Genomic DNA, 25,188 nt, shown 5'->3' with positions numbered 1-25,188 from the left:
TCTATTTTTGTATTAAGAGATATACAAGTTTGGGAAATACTGAAAAATTCAGCCAAACCCTTGAACATGCATTAAACTTCAAACTTGCTTCTAGTACAGACACTGCCTAGACTTTTAGTAAGCATTATTACACAGGGAACCATGGCTATGTATGCATTAGAAGGCAACTTCCAGGCTTCCCTTTCATTCATCTGGAGTCTAAAATGCTGTGCAAGATTTAAGCTGGTGAGAATGTTTCACCCTTTAAAAGCAATACTAAGAAATAAAAAAACCGCACGGCTTGAAACACAAAGAGAGGTCCTCTTGCTTAGTGCAACCTGCTTTCAAAAAAAAAAAAAAAAAAAACAGAGAAAGAAGAAAAAGTGAGCACTCTTGTGGGTTAGGCTACACCATAGGATGAGGTGGACAGAAGTAGACCCCCCCCCCACCCCCAAGTTCAACACAGGTAAAAATCCTCTTTCCCCCCCTCATATGACTTCCCCAGAGGAGAGAGCCAATGTAACACAAGCAACTCACAACAGAACACAACACAATAACTTAGCCAGGGGAGGGCTGGGGGTGTCCAAACCCTGCCCCCCCTCCTCCCCCATTTCAGACCTGTGTGGTTTGATAGTCATTTTTTCGTTAAAGGTAATATCAGTGACAATGGCTTCCTGGTCATTGACTAAGCTTGAAAACCAAGACTAATGGACCTTTTCTGAGCCATTTGCTCCCAAAAGTGGACTCTTTCCTTAAACACCTTCATATTTAAAGAGCACAGACACAAGCTTCTATTCCACTAAAAGACTCAACAGGTCCAAAAGAGAGTCAAATGCCCATGGGTTGCTTTACAGGAGGGGGAAGGGGGGGAGGGAGGGAGGGGGGGTTTAAAGCTTTCAACTGATTGGCACATTATTCAGGCTTAAGTGTAAAAAATCCTACTTGTGCTTCTGCCAAACAGTAGGCCAGTACAACTCCTAGTAAGACCACAAACCATGACAGAGCAATTATCTTTGGACAGTAAAAAAGTGTAATTCTGATACTCACAAAGCCATAACGAGAGAAACAATCAGGCCTGCACTGGCTGTGAAGGAAACAGTTCCGCTTGCTGAAAAGCAATTTTACTTTTTAATAAAACTACAAGAGATCATGAATTTTACAGGTTGCAAAACACCTACTTGGAAGACATTGTGAGAACCTGTAAAATCCATTGGCATGTGACAGTGTTTGCATTTCAAATGTCTGACAGGAAAGTTTTCAACTTTGTGACAAGCATGTGACTAATTCTATCACTGAATACAACAACACTCAAGCAATGTGGACTGCCATTGGCATCCTGCTAATAATGCTAATAAGCAACTTGATACAAGGTGACAATGTATTTCACTGCAGAAATTGAAATTCACTGCAGAACTGAGGTTTTTCATATCATTTTGAAATAGAAAGAGTTTGCTGTATTCAACCCTTAAACCCCCAGAAGTGATTATAAAGTATTTTCTCTTTGCAGTATCCCTACATTACCCAGCAAAAAGTTATGAGAGTACTCAAATTCATAAACTCAATGTTGATATCTTGATCAAATACCAAATTCTTGTAGTTGTATCACTGGGAAATGTACAGCAGCTAGAGGGGAGAATTGAAAATCTGGGACTCGGAGTAAAAGGGTTAAAATTAACCTACAAAATCACCTGCTCAATTTGATTTTTCAAATTAAGAGATTTATAATAACCTACTTCATTTTTTTTTGAAAATCAGATGCAGGTTTCTGTTATTTTATGAGGCCAAAAAACTCGTACTTACTTGGTGTTGGTTCATCACCACCTTTCTTAGTAGCTGATTGTAATAGATGGAAAAAAAAAAAAAAACAAAAAAAAAAAACACCATTTACAATTGAACTTCCATTACGAGTACTTCCCCTACCCAACCAAAATACCAACAGGAAGATTGCTTTTTGGCTTTTATATTTCTTGCGTTTGTTTGTTTTTAGTTTTTATCAGAGATATCCTTAAATGACAGAAAGCAGCAACAAGTGCAATGGATACTGATATCCTAAAGCTGAATGCACAAACCTAACATTTGCCTTTTTATATTGATCAGTTGCTTTAATTTTGCACCTGTAAATATTATTTTGTGCCATAATTGGCATAAACTCACTTAAAACTACTACTTGTTATTTAGGGAGATACGCCTCAATTAAATATTATTTGAAAGATTATTCTTAGTTCTCTTTGTTTGGTTCCTCTTAAAGTGATTGTTTGGCAGAGGATGATAAAAACAGGCCTTTAGGACTCACATTGACCACAACCACTTTATTAAGGTGAAAATTACAGTAATTGAAGGGAGAAAATCTCAGTACTTTGAAAACTGACCAATTAACACAGGATGAACACTTAATGCAGTGAAGCTAAATACAAGTTTGACAGTAGTACGAAATCCAACTTACTTGGAGCAGCTGCAGAGATGAAAAAATAAAAAAAGGGGACAGAAGAAAAGAAAAACACTGGTGTTAGTAACTTAATTGAAGGCTGAACCTTGGGAAATGGGCAGGAAGACCAACTGTGTTCTGCCCAAAAATTGTGAAAAAAATTAAGTACTTAACCCTTCAACTCCCATGAGTGACCAAGACAAAATTTCTCCTTAAAATATCAATACAATATCACCCAGGTAAGTGATGAGAATTAAGAAAAATATCAATTTGGAGATAATTAGTTGATCCAATACTAATTCTCTGAACTAACATTATATGAATTGTATGGTTGAGAGTAAGGAGAATTACAAATTTGATCTGGGAGTTAAAGGGTTAAGATATGCACTCCTTTATTCTGAGTAAGTTCCTTTATAAACCAAGGAGTACAATACATTTATAAGGAAAATTAATTTTAGGAGAACTTCCTTAAAGCAGCAATTGGCTCACTCAGAATCAACAACTTAATCAGAAACTTTAAATGCATGAAATAATTGGTTCAACTTAAGACTGAATGTGTTTGGGTAGGTCTCGTGCTCAATGTGCAGGACTTGAGAGCTTTAAGTAAGGCTGCAGAGAAGGTTAAATTGTCTGAGCCAATTCCACTTTCATTAAAATCTCGTCCTGAGGCACATTCTCTCTTTGCTTCCTTTGGGCTTTAAAAATGAAGAAAAAAAATCAACAGTCTTACGTGATGATGCTCCCATATGTGGTGAACCTGAAAATTTCAAGGCAAAGCAATAAAACCTCAAGTTATGTAGAAAGTGGAAAATACATCTATTTTCCCTTTTTCAACTTCACTCTTCCCATGGTTCAGAAAATGTTATAACATGCTACCCTTTGATTTTCAAAATCTGCCACCAATATGATAAGTGGATCCTTCTTTAGAATTTGATTTCATGATGAGTAAGCATTTAACTGTTGTCACACAAGAATGGACTAATCAAAAATAAGTTATGGATACTAAAAACAAAAACCTCCATTTGTTGCAAAAACTTGCTCATGTGAATGTCCTTAGACATTACATCCTGGAAGCTCACACTTTTCCTCAGTATTTGCTCTCCCAAAACTGTTCTTCTCGGGGCAGAAAGCGAAAGCAAAAGCAGTCAAATGTCCTTGCATGTTCTCATTCCAAATAGAGGCTATTGTTCTAACAACTCAATATTTGGTAAATCACTTTAAAAGTTACTGTGTCCATGGCAAATTTGATATGTCAACTTACTTGGTGAAGGTGTTACTGTGGAAACAAAAAGAAAGAGCAGATTAGCCTTTATGTCAAAACCATTTATCCCTTAAGAGTGACCAGCATCTAATTATTTCTCCTTACAGTATCATTCCTAAATCATATATTAAGGTCACAAGAATAACAGAAATGATCAACAAGTACCAGAGCTCTTGATTATAAAGCAAATTCTCCTTGTTAGGCACCTCAGAAAATTTTATAGAGAACAGTATGGAGAATGTGCAAAGTATAAAAGGTTAACCCCTAAGAGTGACTGACGTCTAATGTCTCCATTCAGTATCACCCCTGAGTTACACATTGTGGTCACAAGAATAAACAAAATGATCACCAGCTTAAGCAACTCTTGATTGTCAACCAAGTTCTCCTTCTCAGTACCATAGGAAAGATATAGAGGGCTGTCAGGAGAAAATGTATCCTAATGCTGGGGCGTAAAGGGGCATGATCTACCTGCTCTTTAATATTTTACACTCAAAGCCTAAACTTCGATTTCTTGCCTCTAGGGTAAATTTCTCATAATTTTAGCTCTGAACTAAAATTCCTAATTGATGTTTTTATTTCAGCTGATCAGCATTCTGTGTAAAATTGTAGACAGAAAGTATTATTTGGTCCTTATTACAAGTGAAATGGTCCACCAAATATGATTGAAAATGCCCCTCTTTTTGAATTCAGGTTTGAGTGAAAGGGTTCTCTGCATGTACTTAAAAATTCTTTTCATTTTCCAATTAAAATTCTGGGGATTTTCCAAACTTTCTCTCTCCTATCTGTAATTTATCAAATGCTGACAATGTGAATGAGTATGGATAGCTTTAAGTGAGTAAAATGTAACTTCTCCCTTAGATATCCATACAGTATCAAGCAAACAGGTAATGAGAATACGCAATCTTATCATGTAGAAGTTGATCTCTTGATGTAATACTAAAAGTAGAAAATGCCAACCACATGATTAACCCTTTATTCCAAAGATGATTGTTAATTCTCTCCATTAGCTGCTACACATTTCCTTGTAAATTAGTGATGAGAATTACTAACAACTTCTACCTGAGAAGTTTAAATATTTTTACTATCTGTTTGCTGGATAAAGCATGAATAATGTAGGGAGAAGTGAGATTTTAATCACATCTGAGAGTTTTAAGGGTTAAATTATGTTACCTTTTGGTGCAGGTGGACTTGGCGACGTGGAATGGTCACTACCTGAAGAAAGTGTAACTACAACAAAATATTTAAAACTTGTTACAACAGTTTAAGCTTTAGAAACTGTCATAGGTTAAAGTTAAGTCAAGCTTATGACCAGCATATCACAGCTGAATAAAACATTAAGGTCATAGAATAAAAGGAAATGATCACCAACTAAACAATCTCTAGATTGTTCAGCAAATTCTCCTTGTCCTCAGCCTTAGGAGATTTATAGACAACAGTATGGAGAATATGCATTTAGATGTTAGGGTGTAGAGGGTTAAAGAACCAAAAGTTCTGCAGAGATTGTCTTGGGGTTGGCAGTATCCATTGTCTCCTTACGGAACAGGGAATATTTTATTTTTCTTTCTGAAAAAGCCAGCTCCACTAAACAGAGAAGAAAAAAATTTATCCTTTTAAATTCTTTACCTCACTGAAAAGGACTTAAAGGCTCATTTCCAACCTTGATGCAACGGGTCGTTAGTTTTTGTTTTGAGTCACCGCTTTTGTTTAAATAGCACCTCTAATTGGTCAGTTATTTTTACCTTGTAACGTCTCAAAATTCCTTCTGTTCGTTCTCCGATGAATTTGAAGAACTTGTCAAAATAATTCTGTTTAAAACAGTTCTATACGTTTAAATCCGGTATGGAATCAGGTGAATCCATTGATTTAGTAGATTCCGAGGCAGTAAACGCTTATGGATCGGTTGTTGCTAAAGAAGAACGCAAAAATCCTTGGGAGCATTACTAAGAAGGTGAAAATGTTGTTGTCGTCATTCATCATTTTTTTAAAATTGGGTTTGCCATCCTTGTTTAATAGGACTAAGGGTCAGTTGAAGTTTCCTGCCCGTGGAGAAGATCTTGCGCCCGAAAGAGTGGTCGAGGTTGTTGTCCATGCAAAGCAGCAAATAAGAATTGTAACGCAAACTGTCAATGTCGCTGAGGTTCCTGCAATAAATAACTTAACTTTAAATAATTTAACGTCCGGCAGTCCGATATTTTTCCATATTTCTCTTCGAATCCAAAAAATATTTATACGAAAATGTTCTACCTTTACTTGCAATCCTCGAGCGCTTCCAGGCAGCCTAAAATTTCGAGGTTGATGTTTTTCGTCAACCCTGAATACAACGTATGAAGCCATTCAAGCGCTTGACACTTAAAACTTTTCAATGACGCGGCTGGACACGGTCCTCAAATAACTCCATATTTCTCTTTGAAATATACCAATTTTTCGTTGGGAAATATTCTACCTTCATTTACAATCCTCAAGCGCTTCTAGAAAGTGAAAAAATGCCAACGTCATCTCTCTCGCTGACCTTGTACAGAGAGTGCGAAGAGATCCAAGCGCAACACTCAGAAAATTTGCACTGGACACCACCGGACGCGGTCTTCGAATAACTAAACGTCCGGCAGTCTGATATTTTTCAAAAATATCAATTTCTATTGGAAATATTTTATCTTCATTTAGAATCCTCAAGCGCTTCTAGAAAGTGAAAAAATTCGAACGTTGTCCTTTTCGCCAACTCTGTTCACAGAGAACGAAGAGATCCAAGCGTGACACTTAAAAATATTTCCTTCCGATTCTTTCGGACAAAATTCAAAATACTGTAAGGAAACTGCAAAATGACGACCGGCGAATGTATTTACCGTAAAACAGTGACTATACGTCCAGGATGGCTCTTGAGAAAGACGATTTTAGAAGGTTTTTAGTGATCTGGGAATTTCGTGTTACAGGAAATTGGGTCGCGGTGCGCGTTGCATCAAGTTGAAAATGGGCCTTTACCTCTTAAATTCAATCACATACCGCATGACAGGATAACGAGTGCAAAGATCACAATTTTTTCCATCTGCAAGATACAATGACAAAAAAATTGCTCAATAAGATTGATTACTATAGAAATCCAGTTTAACATGTAACATAACAGTTCCGCATGTTTTTATAAAACTCATCTTTTAATATTCTATCTAAAAAATCTCATCAGATAGAAAACTTGCCAATACATGGAAAACAGTAACGAGGTTAATTACGCTGGATTATCATAAACATAAAGAAATTTAATGCACTTAGGTCTTCTGCTCTGTTTAGCCGCGATCACGCATATTTCACCAAACGGGCATTCCAACCGAACCTTGTTTCGGATACATTAACACTTCCGAACACAGTAGTCCACACATTGAAGTATAATTTCAAATCGGTGACAAATTTATTACAACTGTTTTAATTGTCGATCGACTAATAACAACACAAACTTGAATAATTTAATTGTATTTAAGAACTACAATTTCAATACGTTTTATTCTCGGGAAACAAAATAGAAATGGACATGTCTCCTTCAGAAAGCCATCTGCGGCACCATGTTAGTTTACAGGACCTCCTCTTATTCGTGCTTTTTTTTTTCCTTGCGGTTTTGTCTCTTTATTCAACCCACGCGTAGCATGTCTCGTTTATTCAATACTTCACGCTCTACTTGATTATGGTAGTACAATATTCCTAGAAACGAGAAAGACAACCCTAACTCCTACATTAAAGCGCTCTCAATTCAAGAAAAACTCGTTTCCCGTTGAGGAAAATTCGCTTTTCAAATTAAAAGAAATTGCCATGAGGACTTATTTGTCACTAAGAATTCTGACTCACTCGTTTCTGGCCGCGTTTCAGGCCGCTTTTCAAGTTGCCAAAAATTTACATTATTATTACTGTACGGTTTCCAAACCACTTTGTGAATAGTTACTTTGGAGGCCTTTGCTGATGCTAGTCACAACAAAAACCACGCATTCAAAGTTTTTTTCGTGGAAAAATAGCTCGGTTATTTGAATATTCGCTGAAGTAGGTTATGAAACAGGGCGAAAAAACGAACACGTGCCTCAGTATGTAGATTGTGCAAATCTTCATCAGAAATTCCTAACAGTCTACCAGTTCTAGATTCAATAATATTAAACAGCGGGGTAATCGAAAACGAAAGGCGAAACACAACCTCGCAGCAGGATTTATTGTGCGAAAGCCGACATGCTGCTTCCGCTTGGAGAGTTTCAGTGCAAGTGTAACCGAAAAGCCCGTAGGATGAAGCAATCTTATTTTATAGTGGGCACAAGTAAAACATGGCAATGAAACTAAGCAGAGCGATAAAAAGAACTGCTAGCCCCAACGTTGACTAGAAGTTGAGGTTTGACTTTGAAGAGAAACGATTAATTATAACCTCGAAAACACACCGCATGTGTTTGAGAAATTGTGAAACATGGTTTGACCCAAGCTGGATTTGTTTTGCTTTCTACAATACGATGGAAACAAAGCATTACAAAGCCTACAAAGCATCACCGTAGGTTGAAGAAGATAACTTTTATAGAGCGCCAAAAATATTCGACAACAAAGACGCTTTTCTAATGCGTCATTTCAAAGCTAAGTAAACATGGCTTGAATCTAACGAACCGTGATCGACAAAGGTTAGGCGGGCTTCCTACCAACAGATTTGAACGAAATTCAATTTAACACTGGTAAACTTCTCTACGGCAGGGCTGACATCGAAGCGATAAAATACAAGTGCCAGCCCGATTAAAGCAGACACAGGCCACTTTAATAAATTTTACAAATTACAAAGATCTTTGTGTGTGGGTGTTGCTTCGACCACGCCAATTTTGCCGGGCGCAAGCTTGCGAGCGGTTAGACTTTTCTTCTACCACATTACTCACTGAAGCGATCAAAAGGGACTATACACAGTACACAGTGAAGTAATAAATAAAGAAACAGTATTGGTTTCTCCGCTGAATAGCTGCAATTATTTCAAAACTACACACTGAAAACAGTAATATTGTATACTACTACGAACACGTTGCGAAACCGGGCCGATTTCAACATCAAGATGACAGAAATATTGATAAATCCACTCGCTTTCCCTTGTCTTACAAATTTTATTTTGTTCCTCGTCTTTATAGGTTTGTATCGCCGCGTAAATACTTTGGCGGCAATCGAGTGAGTATAAAAATTAATCGTGTATCCTCAATAATGGCGCACCCATATGTAAATTTCTGATCGCGTGTTTGAATGTTCGAACTTTCGGAATACACCATATTGGCCCTAAATTGTTTTCAATATTGAAGTTTTCGCCACCAGAAATCCCCATCGTCGAAATCATGTTGGCGGTCAACGGTCTAGGATGATTCGTAACGAAATACTGCAAATGATGCCTGAGGTGTGCCAAGCTAGTTCACTTAGGTTATATTTCCATCAGGTCAAAGCTTTCTTTCAATGTTGATTTGCCTCGCCAGTCACGACATGCCGTTCTACCATGTGCAGAAAGCAATAAGAAGATTTTTTAAACATAATTTAAGCTCACCTCGATATGATTTTATCGAAAAATGATGCCTTTCCCAAGGTAATATAAATTTGCTTCAGCGAAATGTCTCCTGCACCAACGCCTTTCTGAAGAAGAATGAATCGCTGATTATACTTTCTATTTTACCACACTGAGCATGTGACCTAGCACGTGATTAATAAGATGACGTAACATGCTTGAAATTTGAACCGAATTTTTCTTGGCTTCGCGCGGCGACTTTAAACCTTGTTGAGTAGGATAAACCGCTCTGTAATTCGTAGCAAATGACCTGACGATGACACCATAATTTATGCACAATACCCACGGTTTTCGTTCAGGTATTGAGCTAACAGTTTATGGTGTAATGTACGAAGGTCAGCTACACTTCTAGTAGGGGTACATTGATTGACATCTGTCACAATAAGGGTAGTGTCGGAGGCGATTGCAAACGTATACATATAACACACGTATCAAAATATGAATTCAGAGGGCACTGATGTTTATTTAGTTCAATCGACGAAAATAACCGGTAACCTGTCTCTGCGCCTTCCTCTCTGCGTAATCTTAATCTTATGCGTGAGAAAAAAAAACCAAAACAACCAATCCTCTCAAAGCAAGCGTCGATCTAGCGACCAATGAAAGAAAAAGAAAAATAAAACAGACAACTCCTTTTCCTGGTAACAAGGATGAAAGCCATTTTCCGCTTTCCTGCCTGTGCACATAAATCCACGTATTACGATTATGATGATCCTTGACCTCGTTTCTGCCATTCCTGAAACACTACGTAACCAGAAAGCTTCCGGTAAGGAACGGCGTGGGGTTGACGAAGAGGGAGGTGGGAGATTTTTATTGCCTTACATGTCGAAAATGATTGGTTTGATCGCTTTGATCAAGGTTGCCTAGGAAGCCATGCAAGCTAATCAACAGAGTTATCCATCTTTATTGACACAAAAGTGACACAAATGTTATACTGTGTTTTTAGCATCCTTCAAAATTGAGACTCAATTAGAAATTTAGTGCGGAGAACTGAAGGGATACTTGAAAACTGCGCAGCGCGCGGTTTCTTTTAAAACAGTCGTGAAAGCGTTGAAATCACGCAATTTCAAGGGAAAATAATCATGAAAAACGTAATTACTATGCATAATTATTAGCATTAAACTCCTAATGTCAAACACTTGTTTTCTTCTAAGGTTCAAAGTACATCCAGTATGAAGTAACTCTCTCGGCCGAGGTGAAACAAAGTCACGCTCAATGAAATATTTTCATTTCTCCCCAACATTGTTTGAAAAACGCCGAAACCTAGCGTTCCCTGGCTTAAAAACAATTTTAAATTTCATTAAAACCCAACTGATTACTTTTAAGCGTTGCAAAAGATCCGCGGAATTAAGTAGTCGAATCAAAGCACCGCTATTTTATTAAATGATTTCCTGTAGCTAAGTAACTAATAAGCATATGAAACCGAAAGCAGGTCTATTCAAATGTGGAATCTATTTAGATAGCAGTCTGTTGAAATGATGCGCGCCATTCTTGTCTGGATGGGTCGTGTTAGATTGTGGCTCCAGACGACCAAGAACGGAAATTTAGGTGTTGGATGTTAAACACGATACTCAGAAGAAATAAAGCATGAATTCGTGCCAATATCCTGAGCTTAATAAAAACCGGATAGCTTCGAAATTTAGTGAAACGCAGCCTTCGAATATGGGTGGAAAAATCTCAATTATCTTTCTTTACAGTCAATTTTGTCGCTGTCGGAAAGATTGGCAACAGGTCATCTCTTATTCAGCTGTAGAAATTCGCTTCGAATTTTCGACTGGCCTAATACTATTTAAAGTCGTTACAAAAGTAAAGAGTTTTATAACAAAATTATGGCCGTTACAGTTCTTTCATTTGTTTAACAAGACCTGTCTAAGAACAATGGTATCATACTTGAACCAATTTGAGAAAAATTACAATTACTTACTTAAAATGAATCAATATCAGTGTCTGGGCAACTGCCCACCGACCCCTCCCCTAACCTAACATTAACCTTAAGTTGTTGTCAATTGACTGTTGTTGAGTTAGGGGAGGGGTAAGTGGGCAGTTGGCCAGATACTGATATTGATCCCTTAAAATACTAAGAATTCGAAGGACAATTGGATATTTTGCTGAGACATCAGGCTAGCTAATCGAAAATACATTTAAATGGTTACATGTAATTTAAATCAGCAAGGGATAACCTTTTATAATTAATTTTTTTCTCAGAACAAAATGAGTCAGACGGCACGATGAAAAAGCAGCGCTCTGCCGTTAGGCCTCAGGGTATAAGCTTTGGGGGCGGGGAAGGGCGGGGGGGAAGGGCGGTGGGGGGAAGGGCGGGGGGGGGAAGGGCGGGGGAGAGAAGTCCTGGTTTTTACGTTTGTTTGTGTTCGACCTTCTGCTTCGTTACGCAAAAGTGATAAAAAAAAATGGATCTTAGATGTAACATCTTGGCATGCCTCCAAATGGCAGAAGGAAATGCGCAGATCGCCTCTGGCTCCACCTAGTACACGGAAATCCTGTTACCCCTTGTCATTAGCGCCTCCTCCCTTCAAATCGATCTAAGCCAGATCTCCCCTCGCCCAATAAATGACCAGTCCCTCCCCTCCCCCCCCCACTTATTCCTTCCAGTTACTTACGGGTACTCCCTCCTTTCCATTAATCGCGCTTCAATAAAAAAGTGCGTGATGTGCTCAACACTTACAAGTAATCAATCTGCCAATCTTCGACCTTTGCTCATATCTTAAGTAATATAGACAATGTGAAGGAATTATTTCACGACTGGATTTTAATGAATCCTGTTATTATAGGAAACTTGAGACAACACACGCAATATTTTTCATACCTCTATTGCTACGGCAACAACTCCTCAACAATCAATTGCTTCTAAAAAAAATCATATTTTGGCGTTCAAAGTCCTTCGCTGTTCCGTTTCCTAAAAAATTACGAGAGAAATAATAATTGTTGATTTTTAAAGGAATACAAAAAGTTTCCACCGCCTCGATTAGCAAAATTTGTCGTCTTTTATTCTATTTCCGGTATGCCCTTGTGGTCTTCTAGAAGGCTTGATCGTAACTGCATCACGCTAAAGGTATTCAACTTAAAAAGTCAATAGGAGAAATAAAATAAACCTATCATTTGCCGTTTGACTCCTTATTTCACCCCCTTCGAGCTTAGATACCTATGCTTTACAAGATGTACCTCAGTCTTATCATCAAGAATTACAAAAAGAAATATAATTATTACTGTTAATCCAAAGAATGTATAATGCTGTTTGTTTTTTTCCTCTGTTGTCCTTCTGTTTAATCTTTACGATGTCACGTGAAACCACGAGTTCTTGTTTATCAAACTTTGACCAGGCACGGGAACCTGACACTTCGTTATTAAGGGCCTTGGTTCATTAAGATTTTTTAACTGAACTGAATAACCAACATATTTTTTGGATTAATATCACTTCCGGTACCGCCTTGTATGTTCTGCGGTGAAATTGATCATTATTTCAAGAGTTTAAAGAAAGCGTTTTCGATTATTTTTGTGCAAAAAAAATTATTTTCATATGGCAGGTTTGAAAAAGGAGTTTCCTTTCTGCCTAAAATTTTCTCTGGTGTATCAACCGCAGTTGGCTTAGCCGGTGCACAAAGCGGTGTATGTAAGGGTAAAGGTTTGTGAAGCAAAACCTGCTGGTAGAAAACATTGTTGAATAAACCCACCTCGTTCAACTCCTCTTGTCAAAGAGACTGAGTGTAGCGTCTTAGAAAAACGAACACAATGATTACAAATTGCGAACAAGTTATTACGTAGTTGTTTTTTGTTCGTGGCTTTCATTTTTTGCTAAGCTTAGTTTTCGCTTCTTCGTAACTTTTGTTACCTTAGATAATTAGTCATATATTGTGAGTAAAACTTTTTCCTGATCCGATGAAGTATTGGTAGCAGAATGTTAAGGTGCGTTCCGAAGGATCTCGGTACCAGTTTACTATTTGATGTATCGTCCGACCACCTCTCCTTAGTCTCTCGCGGCCTAGCTTCGGCCTAGCAAGTTCAATGAGAGCTTTCACGCTGGCTTTCTTGGCATCTCAAGCTGCAAGAAACCCGTAGAAACACAATGGAGCTTTTCAGGTTAATAGATTGATGTTCGGAAATGAGCCCGCACTACTATCCCACAGAGTTTCTTAGGCAGGAACAAAGCGGATTGGACTCGCAAGAACGAGAAAAATCGAGGCCATCTGCCTTTGAGTCTATTCGATTTACACGATAAAAAGACATGTTGTTATGAAAAGGTCATTTATACGTCTGCTCTCCGATAGATCACTGGTAAGAACCAATCAAATTGCGTGTATAGTTCAACCTATCATATAAATGACGATAGAGACTGTATTTTCACTTCATTGGAATTGTATATACATTTTTATTAATATTGCAAGAGCATGTAGTGAGCAAAAGAATGGTTTTTTCCATAGCTTTCTTTCGTCCGGTATATATATATATATATATATTTTTTTTTTTTTAATTTTTTTATTCATATTGCAAGAGCATTTAGTAAATAAAAGAGAAAAAAAGTCTTTGGACAGACTCAGGTGGACAGAAATAGCACATTTTTCCTTGAAAAATATTTCATTATACGAACATTGAAGAACAGGATGTGTACATAATTTAGTAAGGACACCTTTTTAATGGACAGCGGGAGTGACTCAAGAGGAAATAAATTCTATATCAACGAGATTTTCTAGACAAGTGTCACCGCTGTTTGTACAGCGAACAATACTTCCTTCAGAGAGAAGCCACGCAACGCTATGAACACGTGTTCTTTTGGTGGAGACGAGACTTGGTCACGTTTTTCACCGAATGTTCAGAACACTGCAACCTGGCATACATGGAGTGCATGAAAAAAAAAATCGAGCCACTTGCGGCTGCTTCGATTTTAGTGAAGTAAATTGATTTTATAACAACACGGATCTAAATTAATTCTGAAATATTTGTGTGATGCAGGGATTGATGTTCATCGCAACTGATGTGATGAACTTTGCAAAGTGTTTGTAAACGAGCCGTCAAAATTTAATGCGTGGGGTTTGATGCGAGTGACATGTTATTTGCAGTGTTTGCAAGCAGGTGTTTTCGACTCGTGACATAAATTATGAAACTTAATCTCAGTCAAAGATTGACTTTAGTGTGTCCAAAAAACTCGCATAATCCCTATGGGAACTAAACCACGTGGAGTTTATTTTCTCTTTAAGGTGATTAATCAGGAAAAAAAAAAAAAAGTTATCGAACAATTACTTTTAGACTTTCCTTAAAGGTTCCTTAACATATCTGTTTCGAAAAATGCAATAAAAAAGATAAGTCACAGTGCTTGCTTAAGATATATAATGGGCCAAACTTACCCAGGTTATGCCTGAACTGGCACTGCCGATCACGCGCGTTATTTCATCAGTTAACGGCAAATTTTGCTGTTGCTGGAAGCAAAGGTTTTCAAAGTAGCAATAAAAATATCTTAATAGGTAGAAAGTCTCGAGCGTATGAAACAATTTGATATGTATTTTGACTAGAAATCACGGAATTTTAAACGGCATCGACTCAAAACGTTCCTCGAGTCGTTACTGTCAAGGTTATTATTTGCATCATCGAGTAACGGGCTTCGTGAACACTATTTGTTCTCTTTTTTTTTCCTTCGATTTTTTTTTCAATTTCTCCAATTTAAGGGGATAATTTGTACACCAAAATTATACAATAAGAACTGTAAGTTACCGTGATCGTTCAAGAGCCAAAGACCAAAGTACATCTTAACCTCGTCCATCAATTGAAAAAAAAACCTGTTTTCGGAATGCACGCGCTTATTCGCCAGATTACGTGCGCAAGTAGGGAATCACCTCAGTCTGCTTTCCCAGCTCTAGCGGCCGCACGAGCTCGGAAGTAAAGGATGCCATCACAAATGGGGACTGGGTCGAGGAAGTTTCAGCCATTCTGGCCTCAATCTGCTTTCGGTCCAAGTTCTTTTATCCTAACATTCTCGCTCCATATCAAAACAAAAGAGAAAAAACTTATTTGAATAGGGAATGCAACGAAAACGTGCCGAAACAGATAAACGGCAGTGGCCCCCCCCCACCCCCCAGTGGCCCCCCCACCCCCCCTAAAATCAAGCTTTTTTTTTACTTTTGTTCATAACTTGCTTGTGAACGTATTTTGTCTTCAGACTTCGTTTGTCGACGGTTGCAGGGGATATTTCCTTTGACGAGAATTTCAGACCAAGATGCGTTTAAACTTTATAATTCAGTCAGCGTTCCATCCATAATTTCCACAGATTTCTCCGATTTCCCTTGGTGTTTTATATTTGTCAACACACTCGAAGGGTGATCCGCCCGTGGCTCGTAAGGTTTTCTTTTAAAGCGATATCTCACATGGAACCCAGATAATTTTCTGGACAAAGCTTTCAAAAAACATTCGCACCGTCCTTTATTTCAAATAAATTCTTTGCCCTGTCACATTGGCCTTGCGAGGGTGTTAACGTTGACAGAGCATTCAATGACTCCAGAAGCTCAAAGTCCACCGGTGACATTGAACAAGACTGCGCATGCCGGTAAAAAGGGAAATATTCAGGGACGGTCGTCATCGCCTGGGAGGGAGGAGGGGTACGGAGGATTTTGGTTGTGTGGCAATAGAACATGCCTGAGCCACCCTTTAGGTTCTATAATATTCTTATGGGCCCACCACACCCCACCCCACCCCTACATCGGCACTTTTTTTCCATTAACGGCCTCCGGCCAAAAGTAATTTCGTAAAAAGACGCTTCAAACGGCCCATGAAGGCTAAGATATATCACAAATACGTCGATTAACATTCCATTAACTTAACTGAGATCTTCAAACCGAGATGTAATTTAGATAGGTAATTTTGAGAGCTTTATTCATTACCCTCATAGATTTTGTTTGTCTCATGTCGACAATTATTAACCACGAACACATAGTGTGGTCTGCCTGTGTTCGGACGCTCTACTGATGAGCTATGGGAGATTCGTGGCAGCTTATAGTAGACATCAATGAATAAGGTTTCTGACTTGATTTTCTCTGAAAAGGAGGGAACAAGCAGCAAACACAAGCATAAATTCCGAATTAAAAATAGCATAACTTTTTTTGTTGTTCGTAAGGCCAAAGTTAGTCGTAAAATTCATCGAGAGCCAAACTTAACTCTTAAACTCTCAAGATCAAATGAGAAATTCTCCCTTATAGCCACTTAATTCAGTTGAGAGAACTTAGCGTTTATCAATAGAACACTATGTCTAAAAAGCTTGGTCTTTTTCTGTATGTTTGTTGGACATTATAAATGCATTGATATTATAATGCATAGGAAATTACAAGTTAATTTTCAAGAGTTGAAGCAAATATATTGGATCAATATACGTCTCATTCACGTCCGCTATAGCACTTATGAGGGCAAGCCTGCAGGCTAACAGATCGTTTATCGCATCAAGCGTTTCGTCAGACGACGCAGTAAAACGAGATTCTTCTGCTCTTGACCACGAAGTGTGTAAACATAGGCATGCAATACATGCAAGCATTTTGTTTTGATGGTTGGTTAATTAACATAAGCCACTAAGTAACTGACGTTCACATTTTTGTACAAGAAAAAAATGATTACTATTCAAAAGATTCTAACAAAAATATCCTTCAATAGAGAGCAAATTAAAAAAACTTTCAATTTATCCGAAGTAAACTCAGGCACAGGTTTTTTCGGTCTATAATAATAAGCTGCACTGATGCAACACTCATTGTAGTCACCTTCGCAGCCGTTGTTTGGTCGAGACCTCATCATTGGCATTTGGTCACGAATCCTTCTTTGCCCGCGCAAACGTATGGGGTTTGATTGAGCCAGCGAGAGGTCTGTCCAATGTCTGGTACTGATAATTAGTGCCAGATTTAAAGAATTAAATTGAGGATAAAACTAAACCACAGCATACCTATACTAAACCACAGCATACCTATACTAAACCACAGCATACCTGTACTAAACCATAGCATACCTATACTAAACCCTCATTTTATTTTCATCAATATTACTATTTTTCCTGGTGATCACCCAATAGATTCAATCCACTCACAGACAAAGATGGCACCTTTACATTTTACCATTACTCTTAGGCTAAGCCACTTGTAGAAAGCAACATTTCACAAAACAACAACATTATGTCTGCAAAGTTTAAATTTTTCAGACCTTTACTGCTTGTTTTTATGAGTGGTTCCAGGATTTTCTTGTGCAAAGAGTTCTGGTTGAATGTACTAGTCGCCATGTTTTTCGGTATGGCAGTTTACAGTAAATATTGTATGAAGTAACCTTCACCAATATTAATTTTGTGAACTTGTCACTGACAAAGAGCTAGTTCATGGTTAGACATTGATCGTTTCATTGATTGCTGTGCTCTACATTTATCATTGAAGTACTAATTAACTCCTCTGCCATCAGTAATTGCATTAAAGATACTGTGTTAGAAATCACAGCACCGTACCCCAAAATCTAATGTCATCCTCAATACAATTTCATTTTTTGAGCAAGGAAAAAGTAAAAATTAAGCAAGATGACACAGACATCATCACAGAGACAACATTGCTATGGATAATGTTTATATACTAGTTAGTTATGTAGAAGCTACTCTATTCATTAATTCAGTGTCAATGCTCTCCCTCGTAGCAGCTATAATTTTTAACCAACTTGGGAAATAGTGACCTAAAATGGACCCTTTTGGACATCCAAACTTTTAAATTTCCAGGGAAAGGTTCCCCAGACTTTGCCATCCAAGTGGGAATAAATGGCTGCCACACAGTCATTTTGGTCCCTCCCAGCTGCTCAAACATTGTCCCTCCTTCCACAATCTTACCAACGCCCCCATATGTGTAGTAATAAAAACATTAAAGTGAAGTGTGCTATCTAAGCAAGAGATGATAATCATGCACACTTTAAAGTGAGTCATCCAAGCAGATGTTTGGTGAGGTATTACATTCTGTGCTCAAAATCTATTTCACATAGACCTGGGGAAAAAGGATGGGGTGTAGCAGTCATTCAGGTCAGTTAATTGCTCCAAGCTCTAATTCGATACCACTGCTAATTGGTTATCTTTCTTGCCAATACTCTTTCACTATTTAGGTTTTCTTGAAAACTCTCCCCATTGAGAAGAAGCATGATATGTGTTTACAAATTAAAAGCAAAGAAAAGTAAAAAAAAAATAGTAGAGTAACAGGATGGTATCAAAGACAGTGATACAATTTTTTTTTGTGGAGTGGTAATTTTTTATTTTTGAATCAGAGTTTTAGCCTAAGTATGTCTAAGTTTCTACACTTGTTGTTTAGTCTTGTGGTTTCTTGCTTTAAGTATATTTAAGGTAAAATTGTTTGAATTTGTTGTTTTATTGCAGCCTCTTGAGTCTGTAAATGGAAAGAAAACACTAGAAAATTGATAATAAGGAACACATTGCTTGCACTATAAAGTACTGAAAGTAATTTGCAACTCTCCATATTTGTTATTTATAATTGACATGCTTTGCACAGGTGTTGTGTGATTAGTGGAGAAGTTAACTGTATTTCAAAAATTAAATCACTTTAAATTGCAGTGAAAGCTATTACTTCTATAATTATAAAAATATCAAAGGTAACCCCTCTGAGAACCTCCCCCAGTGTCTGTGATATAGAAGTGTCCACTAAATATAGGTTAATTTATTAGGAAATGTGGAAAAACAGTATGCAACTGAAAATACAAGTAAGTACTGGAAAATAATATTTATTCCTTGCTAGTAATCTCAGAACAGTTGCGTGGGGCTGGAAATTAACAGTGCTGGAATACAACAGTAAACCCTGCTGAGAAACTGAGAACAGTGGTGTGGGGCTGGAAATTAACAGTGCTGGAATACAACAGTTAACTCCTGCTCTATACAACCAATCAGAATATCACTACACTTTTGTTGACTGACACCTTATAAATAAGACTGTGCAGCCAATTGGCTCGTGCTGCAGCATCCCATACCCGATAATTCAATAGAAGACCCTTCCGTCGTTTCACGCCTTACGAGATCCTGACACTTCCTTCAAAGAAAGGTTGCTTTAAGTCGTAAACTGCATTCATGAAGCTTCTTCTGATATATAGTTTGCTAAGATTTTAGTGAAACTAGCGTGCAAACGAATTTTTTCCCGAAGGACACCCATGAAGGGAAGTAACCTTGAGCTTGTCGAAAACCACATCAAAAACCCTGTGCATTCACTATTATTTCTTACAAGATTTTTGAGAAGTGATTTGCTGTCAACTGAATCAGACAATATTCCATCACTGTAATCACTTTTAAGATCTAAACTTACTTCAGTTCTACAAACATCAACAGTTTTTGGCAAATCATCTAATGGTAAATACTTGTTCAAAGATGAATTTTCGTATAATCTTTTGCCATACTGAATAACATCAGATAAGGCGTTTGAATTCCAATAACTACATGATTTTATTACAGAGTAGCAGAGTGAATAAACAGCCACAGCACAACTCACATTGAACTGTCTGGTTTCACAAGCATGACTCTGAAAAAGGGTACTATTTTGAACTTTATTAATGTTAACCCCTTTCAATTCAAATATATCATCATTATGTATACTCTGAAATAATGTACTAAGCTATTCAGTGATGATACTTCAAGCAGCACACATTTACCTTGAGGATGGCTTCTATCTGTTGCACGAGAATCGAATATATTCAAGCCCACATTACCTTTACAATAGATAGCAACTGCAGTACATCCTATTGTCAAGACAAAATTGTTGAAATTTTTGGATATAAGTGATTGAAAGACTCTATTTAAGGAGGTACCGAACTGACATCCTTCTACTGTAGCTTCTTGATGAATAGTATCAGTGTAGCTCTCACTGTATTGAAGTTCATAGTCAGTCTTGAACACTTTTAAAAGTGTGGGTAATTCTGTCTGCATTAAAAATGATTGTCTGGTTAACTGAGACAAACTTGAATACAACTGATTTCCGATATTCATTATTGACACGAGATCATTAGCAGAATTGATTCCTTGTTTGTTATTGTAAATCAAAGAGCATAAACTCATTGTAACACATAGTTGTCCTGAATTCTGTCCAAATACCAATTCATTAGCTTGGCTATGTGGTGCAATATAGTTTTGCTAGGATCAATGTACATTGGAATAGGACCAAGGTTTTTCTCTATATCTGAACTCAGTTGAAATTAACAATAGTTTGATGCGTGTGTCTGACTCTTAGAAAGACACATGGGTCTATTACAGAAAACATTGATAAGTACCTACTTGCTTTATACTTAATTTAATTATCCTTTGATATACCCTTACAGAACAATTCCAAAAATACTTCTTATCATTTTTTGAAACTTATTTAATCTTACCCTCTTTGTATTAAGCTTACAATCATTCTTTGTAACTCTTCTAACCTTCACATAACGACGTAGCCAAGAGGACTTCGGTATGCTTGGACGAATACGCTCATAAACAAACTCCTTCAGTTTTCTGCCCTTTCTTCTGAGACGTTTCAGAGTAGCTTCTGGTATTCTACTGGGTTCTCGATCACGTCTAAATACACGGTTGCTACATGTAAACATAATATGAGATAACTCGTTTGATATAGCAGGTTTCGCTTGATATTTCTCAATGAAAGGTTCACTCGTAAAGGATCGATCGTAAAATTGATCTCTCGTAAATTTGCGGACCGACCCGTTCCCAAAACGCTCCACAAGTTTTAGTGTGGGTCTACCGCGAACGGTGTGTGACTTTGTTTGTGTATTGGGCGTAATAGCCATCGAATTCTTTCACGTACATCAAGCAAAGAATTGTCCACGAGGGCAGCCATTGCTTTAAACCATGCTCTCTAAGTTTCATTTTACGCATGCGCTTACACTTCACGCATGCGCTGTAGAGGAACCGCGTTTTGTGACTGAAACGAAAAAAAAAAAAAAACGAAGCCGAATTTGAACCTCGGGCGTTACCTTCGGAAAGTCCGAGTAAAAAGAACACTAAAATCAGCGGAACCGCAATAAAATCACATCACAATCAACTACTTGATGGCTCAGGCGATACAGCAAAAATCTATAATATTCAAAATAAACAACCGAAGGCCAAACTTCTGTGACTGAAGGAAGAGTTCGTGATGCAGACAATTATCACAACTTTGACCTCTCAGTCGATCTCACCTCCGGCAGATCAGCGAAGCGTCAAAAATATATTATTTCATGCCGACGAACCATAATCTACGATTTTCAACTATTTAAGAAAATAAAACAATTGTGATATGACGCCACAATGTGCTTTTGTCTTAGCTTGTGTGTAAATGTTGGCAATGGAGTCACAAGTCGAACAATGAAGACATTAATAAAGCAAGACTGCCAATAAAGCGTGAACAATAACGCATCCTTTGGTCGAAAGTCGCTTTTTTATTTACGTAGCAAGTTGTTCTTCACGATTAGGCTCTAACAACGATGCGATCACACCCATTTCTTTCTTCAAAGAAAATAATGTGAGAGGTCAATGGCCCGGTTCGCAATGATTATGCCAACAACATGTTTTCCTGAGATCAGTTACCGGAAAATACTGATCAAATTTTCCACTTATCCCGACCCCCTTGAAAGAATACTTTGCTTGAAGACATAACTACAACGGACTCTCTTAACCTTTTCCAAACCGGGCGTGGTCGGCTCAATAGATCTACAGGATAGATGGGTCCACTGTAACATTACGTCAGAGGACCATATTACAATGAGAGGGACATAAGTGCAAACGGTACATGCATACTCGACTCTCAGACCCTCAGGGGGTGGCTGAGATTCACCATGCGCCTATAAACCTTTGAAATAGATACAGGGCTGATTCTAATTCTAAATTGGACCGTTTCACTATACAAAGCAGTAAAGCGTTCAGTGTTAGCGTCGAGGTAAGTACGATATTTTGATGTGTTAACAATGTACTGAAATGTTTAATTGTGACTCCTCGTCAATTTTTCCCAATTTTCATATTTAAACGCCTCTGTAATCAGAGCTGCTATTACATAGACCATCATGATATTGAAATCACATATTTTTACACTCAACATGAACTGCCGTAGAAGGATGTCGTTCTTTAATAAATTCCCTCTTTTTTTTTCAAAATTTTCGTAGCACTCCATTGGCTAAAAAATCTCGAATGCATTAACATGGTTCCTTCTGGCCATGTTGAGTCAACTTTCGTTTCATTCATAACCGATTCCAGAAGTTGGATAACAATCAATCCGTTTGCGATGAATTTAATCAAATAGACATGCCTAATCTGTGCCCGACAAACGTCATGAGAAGTGTACAAACTGTGACACGATGTACACATTGCGTTTTATTGCGCGGGGTCAGTTATCTTCGGCAAAACAAGTTTTCCAGATCAGACAGCTCGGTAACCGTTGTTATTGTTCCCAATGTAAAATATTGAGTAAAATAAGGCCATTCGAAGTTTTTTAAATCATGACAAGGGTTCATCGCATGAGCAGAAATTTCTCTTCGAGATGAAATCTCCGTTTGGACCCGGGCTCGTTCTTAAAGTAGGTCCAAGCATTTCTGAAGCGTCGGTTGTGACGCAGAGTATATAAAAAGCTGCAACAGTATTGCTGAATTTCAAATAACTTCACAGGCGCCGGGAAATCTAGTTTGTGTGATAATTAAACCCTTGTGCGCTTAAATTTTATGGCGAAGATGATGAGGCGAATTGATTTCAGGTTCCTAAGCGGCTCTTTTTTATCTACAATCGAATTTCAATCTTTTATGTTGGGTAACCGTTTTTCCTCATTCGGTTCATCAATTTTTTTATTGCCTATTTTACTTCTATTTTACAGAAGTTTTTTTACGACTTTCTTAAAAATACTATTTTGCATTTATCTTGTTTTGCAGAGAAACTGTTATTTCAGTTTCTTTACTTTTGGTTTCATCAGTCATATACTCCCATACGACTAGGAATATCAAACAAGACAAGCTTCTTGTGTAAAAGGTTAGTAGTAAAATAATAAATTTATGAACACAATTTCCCGCCTTTGCAAAACTGAAATGGTTTTGCACTGGATATTTGCAAAGGCAGAGGACTGAAACCTCGAAATAATCTAGATTGTGGCAAAAAGATTTATTTTGTAAAACAATTGACTTAAAAACTGATCATGAGTTTCTGCGAAATAAAACGATGAACGCAATTTCAGGCCTTTCAATTTCCATCTTACTGGAGTCTCTTTGCAAATGTTACCAAATATCACAGTAAATATTTTTAGGGAATGAAGTGTTGCGTCAATTTGACACCATCCAGCTGAGTAAGTTTCTTTATTCCTCCAAAACGGATGGCTGAAGAATATAGTGAATGCTGTAGGGAGAAATTACAGGTTAAACAATTCTTAAGCTCTTGAGTCGGGAGTGGAAAGAATAAAAGCAGACACACGATGGATGAACGGGAAAATCATGATTGTTAAATCTGAAAGTCATTTAAAAAAAAAACTAACATGGAAGTTGCCATGGTTTTTATTTAAATTACGGGACGTGGTCCTGTTTTGAGAGGTTTTATTCTAACCGATTTTTAGTTTTAAACCGATGAAGGTGTTACTTTTGTTTCATTCTTGTCAGATTGTCATTCATCTCTGTTTTGCTGGGAAAGCGTTAATAGATTCCCTTTTTTTTCAAAATTTTCTTCGAATTCCCTGCATAAAAATACTGACGCATTAACATCAGTACTACATCTGACGTGTTGGATCTAGTTCATTTCTTTTATACCTATCCAGAAGTTGGATAACAATCAAAAATGCTTGTTTTTTAATTTTAATGAAACAGACATGCCCGATCTGTGCCCAAAACGTCATGAGATGGCATGAACACGATGTTCACTTTGCGTTTTTACGCGGCGGGGGTCAATTTATTCTTAGCGCAAAAAAAGTTTTCAGAATTTAGAAAGATGGTAACCGTTGTTAGCGTTTCCAATGTACAAAATTTGGGTAAAATAAGGCCATTCGAAATTGAATTGTTTTGATTTTTCACCTGAAAATGCTCAGTCACATGAGCAGAGAATCCTCTTGTCATAAAATCCTACTCCGTTTGTCCCGGATCGTCTAATGGTTGTTTCCTGGGCCCTTCCTTAGAAGCTTAATGTTTTGTCACAGTGTCAGTTGTAACGCAGAGTAATTACAAATCACGCATTATGCTAAATTTCAAATTAATTCAAGCCGGGGAAATATAGTCTGTTTGAACCCTGAGCGCTTAATTTATGGAGAAGATGAATGAGCGATTGATTTTCAGGTTCCTAAAAAGCTTTTGTTCTTCTAATCTATACAAATCGAACTCAATCTTTAACACTGGGTTTTTCGACTTCCAAAGTCGAATCAAGTTTTGATTTGATTGCAAAGTATTTGAGGTTTGCATCATCAGGAAGAATTGCTGATGAGATCATAAATTCAAAAGGTTAAGTTAACCTTTTGAATTTATGATCTCATCAGCAATTCTTCCTTAGAACTCCCTCACATTACCTTGTTAGTCAGTAGGGAGACGTTAATGTTGTATTAAGAAAAAACCCTCAGCTGATAAGTTTTCTCGCCGCTTGTTTACTGAATAATATGTTGATATTGGAAAGAGATGCAACATGATCGTCACTTCTATAACTTGAAGCCGTTTTAAAAATCGAGGAAAGAGAAATTAAAACCACCAAACTCTTATCAATGATATGTGAGCTCAAATATTTTTTGAGATATCTTATAGGCAAGCTGTAATGTAAGTTCCATCCTTATTAGGTTTACAATGATTACTTTTCAGCAATAATTTTCCTATTCAATCTAATACTAGCTGTTTTGCATTCTTCCTTGATTTGCAGAGAAAGTTCGAATCAGTTTCGCGATTTTGGTCTTCTAACTATTCAGGGAAGTTTTCGTTTTCAAAGGTGAGCGGCTGAAAATTCATTTCAAAAAAATTATGCATTAACATGTTTTGGATTGAAACTTGTTACTCTGAATGATGAGTCTGTTTACT

General features: G+C 37.4%; 1 long non-coding RNA gene across 1 annotated transcript; it reads right to left on the bottom strand.

The window, feature by feature from the left end:
* Positions 1–248: 248 nt before the first annotated feature.
* On the bottom strand, positions 249–9,495 carry LOC131785557 (uncharacterized). The gene is made up of 7 exons (XR_010717493.1): positions 9,187–9,495; positions 6,663–6,705; positions 4,836–4,892; positions 3,666–3,680; positions 1,780–3,161; positions 1,027–1,087; positions 249–317 (listed from the first exon to the last, which is right to left on the bottom strand). It is a non-coding gene; the product is annotated as an uncharacterized lncRNA (long non-coding RNA).
* Positions 9,496–25,188: the final 15,693 nt, after the last annotated feature.

Source organism: Pocillopora verrucosa, chromosome 5 (assembly GCF_036669915.1).
Source record: "Pocillopora verrucosa isolate sample1 chromosome 5, ASM3666991v2, whole genome shotgun sequence".
Taxonomy (NCBI): Eukaryota; Metazoa; Cnidaria; class Anthozoa; order Scleractinia; family Pocilloporidae; genus Pocillopora; species Pocillopora verrucosa.
Note: the sequence above shows the minus strand (reverse complement) of the source record. Positions and strands in the feature narration are given on the sequence as shown.